General features: G+C 38.3%; 1 protein-coding gene across 3 annotated transcripts in view; it reads right to left on the reverse strand.

Moving 5' to 3' along the window:
- The window catches only part of SPTBN1 (spectrin beta, non-erythrocytic 1), a 280,165-nt gene extending 260,942 nt beyond the window's left edge, over positions 1-19,223 (reverse strand). The window contains exon 1 of one of the 3 annotated variants that reach the window (XM_036748781.1): positions 18,965-19,223. The gene's annotated coding sequence lies outside the window, so the exon portion shown is untranslated. Of the gene's footprint in view, positions 1-17,941; positions 18,029-18,876 lie in introns of those variants that run through there. The other 2 variants (XM_036748782.1, XM_036748783.1) reach the window with 2 other exon arrangements.
- Positions 19,224-20,125: the final 902 nt, after the last annotated feature.

Below are 20,125 nucleotides of genomic sequence, written 5' to 3' on the forward strand. Positions count from 1 at the left end.
AGGAACAACAACAGTTAATATACATTATCCCATTTGATCCTAAAGTCTAGGAGTGTTTTCCACACTAAAGATGAAGAAACAAATGAGGAGAGCTTTTGTTGTAGTTGTTCATTCGGTCTTGAAATGTGGTCAAGAGGGTTTTCTTAGCCCAGGTACTGGAGTGGTTTGCCATTTCCTTATCTATCAGATTAAGGCAAACAGAGGTTGACTTGCCCAGGGTCACAAGGCTAGTAAGTATCTAAGGCTGGATTTGAACCCAGGTCCTCCTGACTCCAGGCCCAGCATTCTATCAGCTGCTTAGGAAAGTTTAAGTGATTTATTTAATAATTTTTTTTTTTTAAAAATAGGAGAGCTTGAGTGATTTATTTGCCCAGGGTCACCTAGTAATTAACTGAGGCACCCAGTAATTAACTGAGGCGGCCGTATAGCTGAGCTAATCACAAAATGATTGGTGGTCATAGAAGGGGGAGGGAAGGTGTCCAACAATTTCTAAGAACACCTATGCAAGTTCTCTGCTGTTTCTTTGTATTCTCTTCAATGAGCTTCCTCATTTACTTTAAGAAGCCTTCTTTGCCCTCTCCTCCCATCTCCACTAGGTGGGGAGTGGAATGGCTGAAGTGGTGACTGACATAAGGGGGTATGGATCACAGAATGTACTAAGTCACATGACATGAAGAGATTTTTTTTTTTTTAGGAGGGATGGCACCGCAGTATCAAATACATCTCTGTTTTAGGATCTATTGCAGGCATAGAGGGGCATATGTAGGGTGATTCCCTCCACCCCACCCACAAAGTAAGAACCCCTAGGTGGCAGAAGGGAAAAATTATGGAGAAAGGAAAGTTGATATTAAGAGTATATATCAGGTCTCTGTAAAGAAATATTTTAAGCTTTTATGGTTAGATTCTCAGCCACCCAAGAAATTATCTCCTATTTATATATTTGTCCTACATTTCTAAAACTGTCTGTTGTAGAAAGTCTGTGTTAATCATTGGAGTTCCTGCAACTCAGGAAACCATAGGTCTTATCATAATGACTATATCATTTTTTCCTTTAATGTTACTTTGTCTAATGTGGTATTTTCACAGAACCAATTAACTGTGATAAGTAGAATACGCCTAAAGTTACTATCGATAACTTGAAAGCAAGAATTTGCTACAGAAAAATAAGACTAGAGATATTCCTACAGATAATGGAGGGTACGTACACACTAGTAATTATCGTATCTATTAATTTTCTTCAAATATGCAAGTCTATTAATCTGGCATAAACAATCAGTCTATAATAATGTAAATTTAAAAAACACTAAAAAGGAAGCAGAATGCTGAGTAATTGAAATGATCGATCTTGATCCCGAAGAAAAAGAAGTGCCTCCTTCCTTTTGTTAGGGACATGGGGGATTACGAATATAGAATAAGGATCTGTTTAATGTTAATCTGTTTAACTTTTGTTAAAAAGAAGGATCATTTGGCAAGAAGCATATGCAGACATGAATGTGATATAAAGCCAAAGTTTAAATAAATATAAAATAGTCTTAAAGGAATTTTTTTTATTTAAAAATCTTTTTTTTCCCCAACTTGAAATTATCCTCTCAATTTCTTCTTTTCAGAAATTGATACTAATATTATTTTAACTCTTTTTCAAGTTTGGAATTTAAATGAATAGGGTTTGAATCCTGCCTTTGTCACTTACATCCTATGTGATATTGGGGAAGTCACTTCTCTCTTTGTCAATAAGATGAAAAGTTTGAACAACGTGGCTTTCAAGTACACAGGTTCACAGGATCATAGAATTAAAGGTATAAAGAACCTCTGAGGTCATTTAATTACATCCTCTCATTTTACAAGAGAGAAACTGAGGCTCAGAAAGGTAAAGTGATTTCCCCAATATTACACAGGTAGTAAGTAAGTAGTAAAACTGGTCCTCCCAACTCCAAATCTTTCATGTTTTCCATCTATGATCCTAAATTTGAGCCTTTATAATTTTTAAGCACTCCTGGTAGGCAGACCATTTTGGCCTCTCACCATGGAAAGCATGCCACAATAGTGAGTACTATTTCAAAGAAAGGCTCTTTGTGACAAAATGTTTCCATCTCCCAGTGGATGGTCCATAGTAACAGTGCTCTGTTTATTTGATTACAATGAATTTGTTCCTGGCAAAAATTATCAGTATGACCATAGGTAAGTTACTTCTCTGGGCCAGTTGCCCAACTGGCATCATTTTCCTTCTTTGTAAAATCAGGATTTTGGATGAGTTGATGATTAAGATGAATCTCTTAAACTGGCTGTAAAATTCTGATTCCATGAATCCTATTCACAGCAATTTTATCCTGCAAAAATTCTGATTCTATGAATCCTATACACAGCAATTTTATCCTGCAAAAAGAAGTTCACAGATGTCCATGTAGCAGTTACTCCGAGAAGTCAAAGTATAGTACCAATTGGGCAACATTCGTAACAGGTGAAAAATGAAAACTAAGCTCGTTCGTTAGTTGCAAGTCCCTCTTTAAGTCTTTTGTCCCTACCATTTCTGCCAAGCTTTCACCCTTCTCCCCTTTCTACTTCCAACACCCCCATACCACAACAGGAAAAAAAAAATTAACTAAATCCCCAAGCTTGTTTTTATCTCTAGGAATAAGATTTCTAAAAATAAAATTCTAGTGATAACAGAATTCCAGTGCCATGAAATGTCATGAAAGCAGTCCAGAGACCCGAAATTCAAATACCAGATTTGCCAAACCTCGACCACATCACCTGAGGTTTCTGGTGTCAGCTTCCTCATACTCCAAATGAAGGAGCTGGTCTTAACAATTTCTTACGCCCCCTCCCATCTCTCAAAGCTTATAATTTTATGACTAAAACAACTTAAGCAGTGGCGTGCAGAATTTTATCCATAATATGCCCATACCCATTTTACATATCATCGGGAAATAAGAGGGAAACGGATTTTGCCCAGAAGTTTATTGCACCAAGTTTACAGTCATATTTAAATGAAAAATAAATAATATTTTCGTGATAGATATATACACACATTCCAGGGAGTATGTGGATATGTGCACACAAACATATACAGAAAGAGAATTAGAATGGTTCTTCAGGGCCTCATACCTACTTTGGAAAGACGATAACCAAAAAAAAATAAAAAATCCCCATCCATAAGTGATTGAGTTTCTTTTAAAAGAACTTAGGAAGCCCCGAGTTCAAATTTGACCTCAGACACTTACTGGCTGTGTAACCCTGGGCAGACTTCTGTCTGCCTGAGTTTCCTCATTTGTAAAATGAGGACAATTATAACACTTACCTTCCACGGTTGTTGTGAGAACAAAATGAGAGATAATATTTGTAAAACACTTTGCAAACTTTAAAGAGCCATATTATTGAAGAGCTAATTTAGTAGTAGTAGTAGTAGTAGCAGCAGCATTCTTATTATTCTTATTATCATTATAATAACCTCAAGTTGGTTATCTAGGCCAAGTTTCAAAAGAATTAAGATTCAGCCACTTTTTAAATAAACATTACCAAACATTTCAGCAATCCATAAAATTTGGCAAAATAAAGTGATACCCTCCTCCTCTAGGATGGCTGGAAGTACATGCTTTCATCCCTTCCTGTCTCACAACACAACTGATTTCTTGTGGATTTCTAGCTTAGTTTGATACTTGTTGAGTCCCATCTTGGAAGCGCCAAAGATATTTAGAATACTGGGCATCAGTGTCTATTATCTCTGAAACACCGGGCACAAAAATGAAATTACAACAATAAAACTTTGGTTCTGAACTTCCTTACCTCTGTTGGTCATTGAGAGATCCTCAAAGTTAAAGAGTTTAGTATATAGCACAGAACCTGGCACATAGTAGGTGCTTAATGAATTCCTGTTCACTTAATTAGTTTTTGCATTTAATTCTTGGCTTTTTAAAAATTGGTCACCAGCAAGTAAGAGCAGTTGCACAATTCATATATAGCCAATAGCATTTTAGGATATTTTATGAAAACATTAGAGTGAGTCTTGGTTGATAGTTTTCAAAGTCCCACTGGGCAAGTCTGGTCTATGCAATCTTAAAGCAAGTATTGTATGCCAGTAAACTGAAAATAAATACTTTTAAGACCTTACTGATTTGAACTTACTTTCAGGGGAGCTAAGCTTCAGTTAGTGAAATTTAGGAAAAGAATTACAGTGTAAAGGAATCGTTTCAATTAGTGTAATGTAATCTGTGTGAGGACACCAACAATGTTTTAAATATGGGAACAGGATGGTTTACACGCTGTGATCCCTTTGAGGTATAAATCTCTTTGATTTGGTCAAGAAGGGACTAGTGTGACTGACTAACTAAACAAGCTGACTGAACTTCTGAGGATTTTAATCTAGCAGAGCAATTCCAGCAGTTACTGAATCCCATGGCAGAGCAATTAAGCTTACAGAATGCTGGGAGGAGGCTAATCCTTGCTCCTGTATCAGAATGAGACCAGATGAAGGGGCAACACTCTTCTGCCACCGATCCTTTCGTTGGATAGTGTCATTGTCAGCCGAAGGAAGCAAAGTGAAGTACGGAGGACAAAGAGGAACATAGATAGATGCAAAAAAATAGCGTCAGGAGTCCCACGTCAAGACCACTCCTCTCTTTTTACTGTTAGGAGACACCCTGTTTTCCAGGGCTAGCTGTGTGATGCTGGGCAAGTCATTTAACTAGTTTGCCTCAGTTTCCTCAACTGTAGAATGGGGATAATATTAGTATCAACCTCCCAGGGATGTCGTGAGGATCAAATGAAATAATATTTTGTAAAGCATTTAGCGCAATGCCTCATAGTAAACATTTGATAAATGCTTGTTTCCTTCCTTCCATTCTTTCTAGAGAGAATGTTTTGTACCAGCTGTTCTTACTACACCACCTTAGTAAATACATTTGCTAAAATGTTAATTGGGCCTACTGGCTGATAAGCAATGAAAAGAAAGCTGAAAGTAGCTGAGAAGCAACAGTATTAGCAACCCCTAGCAGCCTTCTGGACTGTTCCTAGGGTGCAGACCACCAATGGGAGTGGGAGTTAGTGCAGAAGCTCAGAGGTTGACTATGGCAGTTTTGTTCCCATCAAGTGTATCTCAAAAAAGTACTTGAAAATGTTCTAAGATGTCCAAAGCAAGCTGTTATTTATTCAGTAATGAACTTGACTAAGCAAATTTATTCAAGCAGTTGCCAAGTAGAGGCCTCTAAGAGATCTTTTTAAATGAATAAATAAAATGTATTTATAATTAGCATATCATTTGTATGGGAATAGGTACTTCTTAAACACAAATGAAATTCTTTAAGTATATTAAACAGGTATTTTGATGTAGAGGAAAAACAATTGAATTTGGAGTCTAGGACCAGAATTAGGATCCAAGCTCTGCAATTTACTACCTGAATATCCTTGGGCAAATCACAATTTTTCTGGGCCTCAACTTTCACAACTGTAAAATGATGGGCTTGGATTTACAGATTTCTAAAGCTCCTTCTAGGTTTAAATTTATATCATTATCAAAACATGTATTATGAATTTTAAATTGATTTAACTACATAAGTCATTTTTAAAATTTAGCATTTTATAAAAATTGTTTTTATAATGACTTTGAAAGACACTGATAATACAGATTTACTTATTTGATATTCAAACCTTGCATAGGGGTCACCAACACCTAATTACTTAACTAAATTGTGCTTTTAACGTAAACAGACAGCATTTCAAAAAAATACAAACCCTGTTTAAAACAAAATTCAGTCCCAAATCTCCTCTCTGCTTCTGGACCCCTAACCCATGGCTCACAACAGCCAGAAATTTAAAAATGAAAGCAGCTGTCCAGTCTGAACCACTCTTGGATAAGCTCTTGGACAACAGGCACTACCTAACAAATTTCTCTTAAAGTTACTCACAGAACTGCCTTTAGAATGTTAGGCACAGTTTCACTTGAACTTTTTCAGCCAACTGAGCTCATAATTCCAACCAAATGATATTATTTTCGGCTCAAAGACACAGCTGTAGAAACATCTCTAAAATGGCTAGCATTTCACATACCAAGTCTCCTCCTCCTGGTATGTAATTCCATGTGGCTTTCACCTGTCCAGTCTACTGTCATCTGTAATAGATTTCTATAATGTTTCCATCTGCTTGTATACCTTGCAATAGCAGTCATTTAAAATTAAAACCATGGTTCTATACTACATGGTCCACAAGACATTTAGACAAAAAATTAGAAAGTGACTTATTTACTGTCTTGTTTGATACGTAAATTCTATAGTGTAGTCAATAAATCAAAACCTGGAAGTCACATCTGTATTACAGAAAAAAAAATTTTTCCCCAAAACAGTAATAAGCTTACTGAGAAGTTACTGACCAAGAACTTGGGAGTGTCAGCAGACCCAAAGATGCTCATTTCATGGTTCAAAGGTCTTTTCTCATCTTTTGTATGTGGTGAGGCTATTTACTTCCTGTATAGATATATCAGACCTGTGCTCCCATCAATGTTGGCACTATCTCTACCAGGTGCAGAATGAACCCCTATCCATACCTTTCCATCCTATCCTTCCATAAATTGCCCAAGAGTCTAGCTCCACCCAACATTCAAGGAGCCTTCCTCTACATCTCTTGATACTGCATAGAGAACCCAATGGACATGAGGGCTATCTACAGGTTGTCCCTTTCTCTTAATACATGACAAGCCTACATGCTTTTGTGGTCATACATCACCCTATTGCTATCCTTTACAATGTTTCTCTTAAGCAATTCTTTGTTGGTACCAGGAATGGAGATATATATGTATATCTATCTATATACACATACATACATACATGTACAAAATTTAACATATATTCAAACTGCCCAAACAAGTTTAATGAATAATTCAAACTCTAGTTAGACTGTTCTAACTAGGTCTAATGATTTATAAGTTCTGTCCTTAAAAAGGCATTTAAATATATCAAGAAATAAACCTGCTAAATGTGGGTAGACACCCTGATAGTCCTTTACATTTAAAGCTAGAAACAAAATTCAGAATAATTTTTCTGCTTTCTTGAGGCTATACAACTACTGCAGTCAGCCTGATTTCAGACTTCAAATACTTTTCAGTTACAGAACAATTAGGGATTTTTTTCATCCGCAAATACCACAGATTTAAATTGAGAGGACAAGAAACTCGTGATACTGGGAACTCAAATTTAGAAGTTCCAAAACTTTTTATAAGATAAAAGTTCATTATTTACATGCAATTTTAAATTCTAAATCCTTTTTGTTCCCATTTTATTTCCACTCACTCATCCAATTACTGGATTTTTTGATCTGGTCCCCACAGTAACACAAACTTGGATTAACAGAATGGCTGTTTTATTTCCAAGCTTACAGTAGGTCTCCGCCAACGCTGACCAGCGCCACGTTATGACTCAAATCTGTGCAAGATTGTTCCCAAAGACCCTTCTTTGTATTTTCCAATCTGTTCACTTAGAAAGAAAGCCATTCTAAGTCATTCTCTAAACACATTTCAAAGTCAACAGGTAGAAGGAAATTAATTACAAACCAGAATGATCAGCCACAATCCAAACAGCTGATGGACTAAATACAAAGTCTAACAACTGAATAAGCTAATTTTAACCTTTAAGAAAAACAAGATTCCACAGGATAGTAAGCCAATGTCCTCTGTTCCTTTTTGTTCAGTTTCTTCATGTTCAAAGACCAATAATAGTTCACATCCAAACATTTATCAAATGTGAAAAAACATAGGAGATAGATGAACCTAACCTGCTTTTAAATCATCCCTAGTCCTTTCCCAAATCTGCAAGACTGTGCACTCTGCAGCTGGGGGAAAATACCATATTTTTAGGCTAATGCAATAAATCCTTGTCAAGGTAAGGCTGTGCATGACTAGCTGTTACACATAGTTATTTTATGGTGGTGTATCCTTGTGTGAAGTTCTAAGGTTTTCCAAGACTGGTTAAAAAAGCACACCAGACTGTTAAAACCTACCAACTGGTTCTACCATACATTTTTGAGAGGAATTTTGCACAAGTGAAACGAGTGACAACTTTCAAGATCGTTTGTTAAGCCAAAGGCTATTTTAAGGTATAGTAGGGCCTGCCTTAGTTCTTGTCACACAGCTTTCCTACCAATCTCTTGGCAAGCCTCCAGCACATTCCAATTTTTAATGCACAGTTCTAGTTAGAATCTCATCTTATTTATCTCTAAGATACACTAAAATGTCCCAATATTATACTACTAACCCACCTTTCATTAAAGTTAGACTATGATTGTGTACAATGACTTTTAAAAAATCTGAACACCTTCTAGTTATAACCAGCTTAGTCCAAAACAGATGGACGACTCAGGTAGGCTTTAAAACCATGCCAAAATGATCCTGAAATGGAGGAATGTAGGCAGGGGGGAGATGGCAAGGCACCCTAACTTTCAAATAAATTTTAAATCAATAATAGAAGAATAGGAAAAGGCAATTAAAAGATTTTCTATTTTATTGATGCTTAAAACCCTTCTGCCCATCCATACTGGGTTTTTTTTTTTCTAATGATCTTTTCTTTCCATCCCTACCCAACCCCTGGAGAGCCCTCCCTTGTAACATTATTCATTGGGATTTTTTTTAAGTCTAAAAACAACAAATATAACATGACAATATGTTCTCTTAAAGTCATCACAGTACAATCTATAACTTGTTAATATTTGGCAAAATAAGCTGCCTCTTTCAAGAACAAACCAGAATGGCTAACCACATGCTGCATTCCATTGTTGGTACAAATGTATATTTAATTAGATCACTTGATCCTCAAGCTTCACACAGATGCACAGCATTCCACAGACAAACCAGCTATCTATATTTTTTAATTAAATATCAGTTATCTCCCAAAGTCAACAAAAGACTTTGAAGCAATTCTCTCAATTATGGTCAAAGATAAAATAATGCCTTACACGTTTTATTTTATTTGATGGACTGACGAAATTTTAATTCAAGAGGAACACCACGATTAAATACATGATACTCATGCAAGATGAACAAAATGGTATTTCACAGCTAAAAAAAAATTCAAATGGTTCACACGATGCATTTTTAATAAACACATAGTTGCAAATACCATAAATTAGTCCCCTTTCTAGTTAGTTTTCACCCTTAGTAATTCAAACAAAGGTTTCTCTTAATTGGTGCTGAATAAGGCATAACATCAAGATGTATCATTGACCACAAAACCCAGAATTCATTCTAATAATGCAGCAATCCAGATGCAAGGAAACGCTAATGTCTTTAATGAAATTAGACATGCTTCCAATAGAAACAGATTTGCTAAATGAGAAATCAGCTTATTGTATCAGGATGACTGGAAAGAATTCCCTTGTGCTAGGTGATTTAAAAAACCTACCTTATAATAGTTTTTTTAAAAATAAGCCAACAAGATGAGCAGATGCTATTTTTCCCTTTCTCAAAATGTCATACAAATCTCTTGTTTCAGCTGCGGGGATGCTTTTTCACTTAGGTATGGATTGGGCATTTAAGGACAACCAAAAGAACACAGTTGTCAACGGAGTTGTTGGAACTGTCAATGAAAAGAACCAGGCACCTTCTCAGGCAAATCACTAGGCTGATAGTCTGACAATCACTCTGTTCGCCTCAAAAAAGACAGGTGAGCTAATTAGGTCAGAGATTCAATTCCACTGCCCAGAGCTGGAGGGCAATCAGTCTCACTCTCTGACTCCTCCCCAACCACTCGCTGTTCCCATCTTGTCTCTTTCTAGCATTCTTCTGCCTAAAGAGGGAAACTCCCAAGATTTGCAGCTCCTTAGCATTTAAGCCAAGATCCATGCCCTTTAGTCATTAGCAAGCCTGGGAAGAAGGGAAACAGGATTTTGGTTTACATGGTAGCAGCATCTCCATATTTTGAGCTGTTTCACCCACCAAATCATGAGTGTACATAGAATTTGCCCCCATATGACAGTGGGAATTATCCATTCAAAGAGCCAACTTGGCAGCGAACCAGCCTACCAATGCCTATGCTGCTCTGGGTTTTTCCCTCTAAAAATGCATCTTTGCTAGCTGGTGTTTGAACCGGGGTGGAATGAAGTCATTTACTACCTACTTCTTTTCAGAAGGGCCAGAAACCATCCTCCTATCAGTTAGAAACTGTTTCCCCACCAGGGGCCTAAAACAAATGTGTACCAGTCAACCAAAATTTATATTATCAAAAAATGTTTATATCTTAAACCATATTCCTTGGAACCTGTTCCATCAGCCCCTGGCTCCCCCAAAGCTCACCAGAAGCTATCATTGCTGAGGCTATGAAAGCGGTAAGGAGTAGCCAGGTTAAATATTTTTCCAGTTCACAGTGTACACTGACTTGGGAAACACTGTTCTAGAGAAAGTTGCTGCCCACAAGACTGATTTTAGGGGCAGCTAGGTGGCACACTGTATAGAGCACCAGCCCTGGAATCAGGTGGACTCAAATCCAGCCTCAGGTACTTACTAGTAGTGTGAGTCTGGACAAGTCACTTAACCCCATTGCCTCCCAGAAAAAAAAAAAAGAAGACCAATTAAACATTCTCACTTCCTTTTTTCTCCCCCTCTTTAAGCACTGTTGGTGGCACAGCATCTGCTCCTTTTTTTCCCCTCCTCCCCAGCATATGGAGAAAGACTCTTTCTAGGTTTCTTCATTAGGAAACAGAGTGAGGCCAAAGTATTATTGGAATCGAGTAGACTGGGAGGTTTGCCAAAGAGTGGCATCACTCTTCATGCTCAAAAGTTCTCTAGGGTTTGGTTTGGAAAACTGGGTTATATCAGATGTTAACTTTGACTTTTTTTTTCTTGATTCAGATAGTTCAACCCCAAGAAAGAAACGTGAACTGCCTTTCAAGTCAACAAACCTATTACTTGGATGTAACCAACATATGCCTAATATGGGTCAGGCAGTGTATTGCCATCTTGAATTTGACTAACACTCTCATGAGCTTTCCCCAAAACAAATTTCTTGTAGTGATGGCCAGTAGGTTAGCTCAACCATATTTATACTTCAAAAACACTTAACCCATAAAATTAGTAATGACAAATTATATTTTCTCAATTTGTGGCCAGTATGTTGCAGGGAAATACAGGTTACATGTACCAAGTATCTTTGGATTCTGCAGACAGCAGTGGGAAACGAGATGTTGTCCGGAGCATTTAAAGAGATATATCTCAAGAGAATTGATGCAATTCTGATGGGAGTTCTTTGAAAACAAAGCAAAACAAAAAGACATTATCTACTTAGAATTTCATTTCTGGTGTTTTTCCACTGTATATGGATTTTGCTCAGACAAGAAAACTAGCTACAGTAACAGCACAGGTGTCTGGCTCTTTCATTAGCTGTTTACTTTTTACCAAATGAGTTTTAAAAGAGCACATAGCACCAGATATTTATTGCTACTAGTGATATTCAAAATTACTAGCAATAAGCCCTACTGCTTAATAACTATATAATTGTGCACAAGTCACTTTACCTTTCTAGTCTTTAATTTCCTAATTAGTAAAATGAAGGTTTTCTTACCTTGTTATATTATTCCTAGAATTGATTGGACGAATAAATTCACATCATATGAACACTGAAATGGGCGAGGTTTTAAAACCATTGCATAACTCTAATTTGGACAATTTAAAAAAAACCCTAAGGTGATGGACGGCAAATGATCATTATGGATATTATGCATATATATGTCCTAATAAATAATGTGATTTTTTTCCTTAGTTAACAAACAGTTAGATTCTGAAAACTGTTGTGAATTTTGAAAAAAAAATATTTTTGATCCTATTTTGTACTGCTCTTGAAAACCAGAACGCTAGCAAATAAAAAATATACACATGTAAAGAAAGAGAAAAAGAAGAAATTTATGAAGCTTTGTTAGTTATTATTCACTACCCAATTCTAAAATCTGCATAGAGAAGAGGGAGCGTAGGTGGACTCCCCCCAAATATTCAAAAAAATAGGAATATTGGAACTTTGATTTGACCTTAGGGCAAGCACACTGAATCAGGTACTGGTGGAGTAGGGAAATAAGAAACTTAATCCAGAGCCAACAGCGATATAGATCAGGGGATTTCATCTCCCTTTGGGTGACTTTTTTTGTTTAGGCACCCTTTGGCCTACCTCTAATATCCTTTCCCACACTCTATGAAACTAATGAAATGCAAAGGTACTTGGGGGAGGGGGGGTATGTTTATATTTAAATGAGAAATCTAAACCCAAAAATTCCAGTTTTTCTTTGAATGTCCAGAGTATGTGAAACATAGAATATAAACTCAGTCACCAACTCATGACACCTACCATGGTTTTGCAGCCAGATTGAGGGTTAGTACAAAATTTGAAAATCAAGCTTAGTTTAAGGTTGTGCTTTGTTTTGAATGAAGAGGGAAGATTTGATTTGGATGCCTAAAAATGGAATGTAGCCTTAAAAAGAATAGATTTTCTTATTGATCACTTTCCGTATAAACATACAAAGAGTATAATTTGTAATTATGTATAGTACGAATTTTGTTGCATGAGCAGTGAGAGGCAATGTGGTATAGTGAAAAGAACCCTGGATTTGACATTGGGATCTGAGTCGAAATTCCAGCTTTGATACTTACTGGCTATATGACCCTAGGCAAATTCCTTCCCTTTTCAGAGCCTTAACTTCCTTATTGGTAAAATGTGGAGCTCCAAAGTAATAGATTAGACAAGATGAAGGTAATAAATAATTCATGTTAAACAACAAAGGAGCATAGGGTTTGGGTCAGGTGGTTTGGGTTTGAATTCCTATTCTCCTACTTACAGCCTTTGTGACCTTGGAAAAATAATCTTATCCCTTTGAACCTTAGTTTCCTTATCTATGAAATGATGGGTTGGACTAGATGACCTTTAAGATCTGTTCCAGAACTTAATCTATGAACCTGTGAACTTAATGGGCTGGAAACCTACCACAGGGGGAAAAAATCCTAAAACAAAGCCTTGGACCACATTCCTTAAAGATGGAACCTGTCCCTTGGATCACACAAAAATATATCAAGACAACCCTATCGCATGAGAATTAGACTCAGGGTAGCATTAGATCAGCTAATTATCTATTAAGCTATATAGAGTACAAATGTTAGAGGCCCTTTTAAAGGGCTGCTTTTATTATTTTTTAATTTTTTGTTAAAAATTACTTTTTAATTACTTATTGTGGTATAGACTGATATCATGTTCTAACACAAATTATTTCAAAAATATTTATTGTGCCATGCAAAGAACTGCTTCATGTGTATCACACTTACTTGGCAGCTACATGTTACCCAGGAACAGCTAGGCACTAAGGAAATACCTGTTGATTGATTCCATCAAAATTTCTTTGATAAACTGAGTTTCCATATATTCTGATGTATGATTTGTTCTTGATCTACATTTTTATATGGCTCATGAATAATGTGCTTAATAAAATTATTTCAAGGAAAATCATTAAATAAAATTACCATATGATAAGATAAAGAGATAAAAGTGATTGAAGAATTATACTTCTCTGGATACCAGAATTCAATATTAAGGAATTTAAAGCCACTTCACACGAGTGTTCTGAATTGGGTCGGGTTTATTTTTCAACTTGCCTTACCCATGGTTTTTGCTATGACACTTGGTAGTAATGTGCTCCACATGTTAAACTTGACATTGGTTATCTAATGTATCATTCTCTAAGTCCTGTGATTGCCCTGAGGAAATTTGTTGCTAAGTAAGGTAGAAAGAAATAGGCAGACTCTACATATCATAAAATAGTTCCCAAATCACCATCTATGGCCTCAAACTCTTTTTCAAGGTCTATGGTCATATTTTTATCTGTCAATCATGATGGCCTGCCAGTAGCTCAGATTCAACTTGTCTAAAGCTCACAGAATCACAGATCTCATAGTTGAAAGAAGCCACCAACTTAATCTGAATCTGAAACATCCTTTCCATAACATACCTTCAAAAAGAGGTCCTATAGATAAGAATCATTTGCAATTAGGAGCAACAGCCTATATATAATCTATAAAGATCCTGTTTTTAAACTTACAAAACAGCATTATTTTTATCCTATGAGGATAAATGGGTATGCAATTGCAAGTTTAAGTTTCAATGCACCTAACCTAAATTTATGTCACACCTCTTGAGAATCATTGATATAAACAATGTAAAATTCTTAAATAATTCATTCTTTCCATTCATTACCTATACAATTAGCTTTAACATCAATGAAAAGTCAACATTTTAAACATTAGTAACTAATCCTTCTGAGAAAAATATATAATTTTGTAGAGTTTGTTTACATATTATACATCCCTACAAAGTATGTTTTATTATATAAAAACACTAAATGACAAAAAAAATCCCTAATATAGGTCAGATAACTCCAAATTATTGGGTTCTTATGATATTTTTTGAAATCACATGTACATGCAGAGTGTCTACTTTCTAGATATCCAGAGCAATGAGGTCCCCCAATTTAAGTATGTGTAGATCTTGAAGATGCTTCAAGAAAAAAAAAAAGTCCAAATGATGAATAAATTTGGAATGTAAGAATTCCAAAGTCTAAAAGAAATAGGCTTATTCAGCTTCAATATTCAGGGAGAATTCTAAAAAGAATTCCGATATAAAGCAAAGTGTTTATAGTGGATCACCAACTCTTCTTCTCTGTCTCTTGATGAAAGAACAAAAGGAAATAGGGCAATGTTGCAGCAAAAAGGGCTTGTAGTAGATATAAGAACTTTCTGACCATGGGAATTGTTAATGGATGGCTTCCTGCCCTGAAGATGTTTAAAAATGGAAGACTGGACAGATTAGGTACAGTCCAGGCTGAAAAATATAAGAGAAGATAGATTATTTTTGGAATTCTACTCCCAACCAGGTACTTCCATTATTATCTCATATTCTCATTATACCTACAAGCTAAGGAGGAAATGGATGTTGCCATTCCCTTATTAAAGATGGCAGAGCCTTGGGTATGAGGTACCTAGCTTCCTAGTCTAACAACTGAGTTTCAGAAGAAGAATGCTTCAAGTACAAGCAACAGGAATGGTTTTCTCCACCAAAAATCCATGTGATGCTACACATACCAAACCCTGACTAGATTTTCCAGCAAGAGAGATTATCCCGTTCTTTAATACTTTAATCTTCCAATAGTATTTATAAAGCAGGGAATGTCATAGAGAAGTCCATGGAACTTTTGTAAATATTACTAAAAATGTGGTTTGGGATCCACCAGAACTAAAACAAATATTTAACGCCACATTAGGAAAAAACAGAATTGTAAAAATCTTTAAGTGGGTGGATGCCCCCCCAAACCATAAATGGATGAAAATGTTATCATAGAAGTTATAGTAAACAGTTGCCACTTGTATAAAAAGTCTATCTATATTAAAAATAATATTTAGAAATGAACTTTTGCTATCTCTTGACAAAATTAGATATAAATGTAAGTTAACTATTTCATCTGGAAACTTGGTCTTTGTCCAGGTCAATCAATCAACAAGCACCTACTATGTGCTAGAAACTGTGCTAAGTGCCTGTCCAGTCTCCCTTCTGGCTGTATCACAAACAAATGTCTCCTTGCTTTTATAATATCTCAATCACTAAGATTCCTAATCTACAACTGAGTGTTAAAGTAGCTGTTACTGTCTTACCCAATAGATCTTGACAAGTATGAAATACCTTGACAAGACGTGAGAGGCTAATGACAGCCATTTTTTTTGACTGCCCCACTAATTTTGATCCTCTCTTCTAGACTGCTCATATGATGGTCCCTAAAAACCTCACAAACAAATGCAGAAGATCAGAAATATCAAATGTACTTTTGGACCATAATGCAATAAAAATTAAATTCAGTAAAGGTCCGTTGAAGCATAGATTAAAAATGAATTGGAAACTAAATAATCTAATCAAGTAATCATCCTTGGTGCTCCAAAGTGGCAGATGAAAGAGTCTTATCAGAATTCTGTAGCTGATAAATTACTGCTACTAAATCTTATGACACCAACATTTAACTCTTCCTTATAATAAAGGAAATTGAAAATGCCTAGATAGTCCATGAGAATAAGATTAAGATTTTGTGCCACAGATTTACATAGGAAAGCAAAAATGAAACTCAATTCAAGTTTCAAAACATACAAATCATCAAGCTGTCATCTAAAGCTTCTTAATTTACATTAAATTTTATTATGTATTATTATGCATTTTCAAATGCTACAAACCTAGATTCATGATTATCAACTAGTAATTCATGGCTTTGAAATATTTGAAATATTACTTTGAAATATTTAACTATTGAGATGCTACATCATTACCTAATTTAGGTAACATTTCCTAAAACCAGAGCCTAGAATGGCATTATCCGCTAAATTCTATTTGTCACTCAACTTCAAATACAAGTATTTAAAAGAACTAGGGGAAAGCCATTCGTAAATGAAATTCACTATCTGAAGAGTGAGTTAAAATCACTTCCATACTGATTGAATAGATACCCAACCACATTTGACTTAGTGCTATGAAACACTGAAAGCCATAAGAAAAAAAATCATTTCATGAAAATCTGCCCAAATCACATTTGGGAGAAAACAGAGAAAAGATGTGAAATTTAAATAAGTGTGGCTAATTTCAGCTACAATCATCTTAATGATGACTCTACTGAAATAATCTTATATGTAAAGTCAATTTTTCTACCTAAATCAAAACTCTGAAAATGTTTGATTAAATAGAAATTTCATCCGTTATCTCAAGGCATGAATTTAGTTTCCAAATAGTTTCAATTTAAAGGGGGAAAAAAAAACCTTGACTAAGCCCATAGTAATAAAAACCCACTTTTACAACCATTAAACAGTAATTTTAAAAATATATATCAAATTCTAACATCTTTATACACTCTTGAGGCCCAAGGAACTAAACGCATTTATAACTTCTTTAATTTTTCTAAACGCACATAGTTTTTCTATAGCTAAAAACCTACATTCTTAATACTGGGTGCCTTAAGCTGCTAAATGTGAATTTATTACTGACATCAACTTCTGATATATTCAGAAGCCAGTTGTGTTGAAGATTACATGTCATAATCAGAGATCTAAATAATATATCCTATGACTACTCACATACAACATGCACCATTTCCTCACATTTACAATATCATTCTTCCTGTCGCCCCTCCCTAATGCTCCAACAGTACTTTGGTAGTATCGGATTAATGTCCACAGCCGCAGGCTGGGCTCCATCAGACCGCATTAGAACTGCAATCGCATAACTCCTCTTCATTACAGTAGAACCTAATAGCAACCAAGCAGGGAGGGTCCCTTTACCACTACCTCACCCACTCCCTCCTCTCCCCACCACCCAGCAAAAATGTCTCTTTCTCCTTCCACACCTAGGTGACCTGTTTCTTTTGAAGCCATATCCAGCTGAAACCATATGACAGAGGACGGCCAGCCCCAGGCTCTGGAAAAGAAAAGCTTTCCAACTGGGTGGGGTTGGGAAAGAGCACAAGGCGATGAGTTGCTATGCAAAGCAGAGTCACCAAGAACAAAATAAGGTTGTCATATATCTAGCTGCATTGTGCTGCATCATCCCACTCCTGCCAGATCATGATTAAATGTACTTTAAAAAACAAACTAACCCAAGGCATTGATTTGAGGCCCATCCTCAGATACTTTTCTCACCTGTTTTTTTTTTCTTTTTTCTTCTTAAAATTCAAGACGGTTTGCAAAGCCTGCAATCATATCAGGCTCTCTTCCCAACATGGAGAAAGGAGGAGGGAGGGGGAACAACTGTAAATCTGATTGCAGCAGATTGACACTTTTCCCATCACAAAAGCCAAGAGAACGACCCAACGCAAGAAAATAGGGTGTGGGAGCAAGGAGGCAGAAGGGTTCCCAAACCAGCACACCCCTAGGGTGCCAGAATGGAGAGATGACCCGGTCGGTACAAACCTGTTGAAGAACACCGAAGACCGAAAAAGCAGCCTGTTCCCAGCACCGTGGCTGCTCACGCCCAGTCCAGAGAGAGTGGGAAATGAAGAGGAGGAGAAAGAGGAGAAGGAGGAGGAGGGAAGGAAAAGGAGGCGGGAGCAGCAGCAGCAGCTGCTGCCGCCGCCTCCAGCTCAGCAGCAGCAGCGCAGCTCAGGACCACGCCTGGTTGCATCTCCTGTACCGTTACATCCAGCAACCTAGGTCACCAAACACGGCCAGCGACCCCTGTCATTTCCATCCACTCACCAAGGTGCCCACTCTCCTCCCTTTCTGCCCCTCCTTTACACACATACACACATACACACACACACACACACACACACACACACACACACCACAATTCAAGCAGCCAAAGGCAATTTTATCCTTTTTTATTGGAAACACTAAAATATGCGCTCCAGAACCTCAGTACCCCTCTCTCTTTAATGGCTCCCCCCCCGGAAAAAAAAACTGGGAAAACGAAGCATACAGCTTAAAGGAGGAGAAAGGCAAAGGGGAGGAGGGATGTCTACTGCAACCTAATGATGGAGCCGCTGCAAGTCACACACTACCATGTCTGCAGCTGCCAGACTGCAGAGCCTGCCTGCTGCCCTGTCTCCTTCTTGATCATTCCCTAGGCCCTGAATCCAACCCCAAGCGCCCCTTTTCTCGCCCACCGCCCTGCAAAAAAAGAAACACTTTTTCAAAAGAGTGGGTCACCAGCCCTGCAATCCCCTACTCACCCCTGCTGCCCCTCCCTCCCGGTTTCTGCAGCCTCCCTTCCCCCTCCTTCCAACCTCAGTGCTGGGAGAGGGTCAGCGTGATTTCTCCTCGTAGTCGTCCTGGCAAAAACACCTTAAGGTCCACAGCCCCCCGCCCCGATGTGCCGCCCCCTCTCGCAATCTTCTCCTACCCACCTAACCAGAGGGTTGGGAACCGAAAGGCGGCGTTCAGTGAGTTGGCATCTTGTCCGCAGAACGACAACCGCAGCCTCAGGGCCCTTACCTCTTCGGGGTCCGGGGAGATGGAGAGGGTGGGGTGGGGGGTAGGGGGCGCCGGGGTCCCGTCCTCCTCCTGGGCAGCTGGGTGGGGTGAGAGGCGGCTAGTCGGTGCTGGCAGCCGCCGTGGGGGTCGGGGCTCACAGGACAGGACCGGGCGCCGTGCAGTGCTGCGCTCCCGGAGGAGATGAAGGGAAGGGAGGGACTGGAGGAATCCGCAGCCCACACAGCAACAGCTGCACTGATTCAGGAGGCAGGCGGGAGGGAGGGCGGGAGCTGGGGAGGGGTGGGAGAGAGGGGGCGGGGAGATGGATGCTGCACAGACACCCACCCACAAACCTCTCCTCCTCCCTCTTGCTCGCGCTCCCCACCACCACCACACAAACAGTTTCTCTCTCCCTCTGTGAGACAACCCACCACCCTCGGTCCCTCTTCTCCCCTGCTCTTCTCGGGCCCCTAGCCCCCCGCCCCCGGCCTCCTCCCTGCTACCTGCAGCTAGCGCCTTCTCTTGGCAGGAGCTGATAAACAAGTGCGCTTGCATATTCACCTCCCTCCGCATTCCTCCTCTCCTCTCCTCAGCCCCCGAGGCTGGGCCTGGAAACCAGGCACCCCGATTGGGGCCACTGCCGCCGCAGGAGGAGAGGGAGCGCCGGGGACAATGGGGGCTTTGTCCCCACCGCCCGAGAGAGCCAATTTCACGTTTAATTTAAGGCTAATTCGATTATCACCATGGAAAGGGGCAGCCTAATTCTGAACGTGACTTCGCTCAGTCTCTTTTCTTCCTTGCTGTTTTTTATTTTGTAACAATGGACAAAGTTTGTTTTCTGGGTTTGGGGGTTTTAAGTGGGTGGGTTGCTTGTTTTCGTTTTAAATCTGGGAGGTAATGCTTGTAGGTTTCCGCTTAGATTGGAAAAAGGCGACATCTCTGTTGGGCGCCTTTTTTTTTTTTTTAAGTTTCCCAATTCTCTGGGTCAAGTTCTTCCTTTGTGAGTTCTTTTAACCCTTTCCAACTAGGTAGCCTAGCCTGGTACTTGAACTCCAGCCTCTTAGCCTGGAGGCAAACATCCCATAGGTTCCCTCCTCTTTTTTTTTTTTTTGAGATGAAGTGTTCTGAAGTGTTCCCTGAGGCTAACAAGCTGCCAGTCACTACTCAGTAATGGACCTGTCA

The sequence above is a fragment of the Trichosurus vulpecula genome, chromosome 3, assembly GCF_011100635.1.
Source record: "Trichosurus vulpecula isolate mTriVul1 chromosome 3, mTriVul1.pri, whole genome shotgun sequence".
Classification (NCBI taxonomy): Eukaryota; Metazoa; Chordata; class Mammalia; order Diprotodontia; family Phalangeridae; genus Trichosurus; species Trichosurus vulpecula.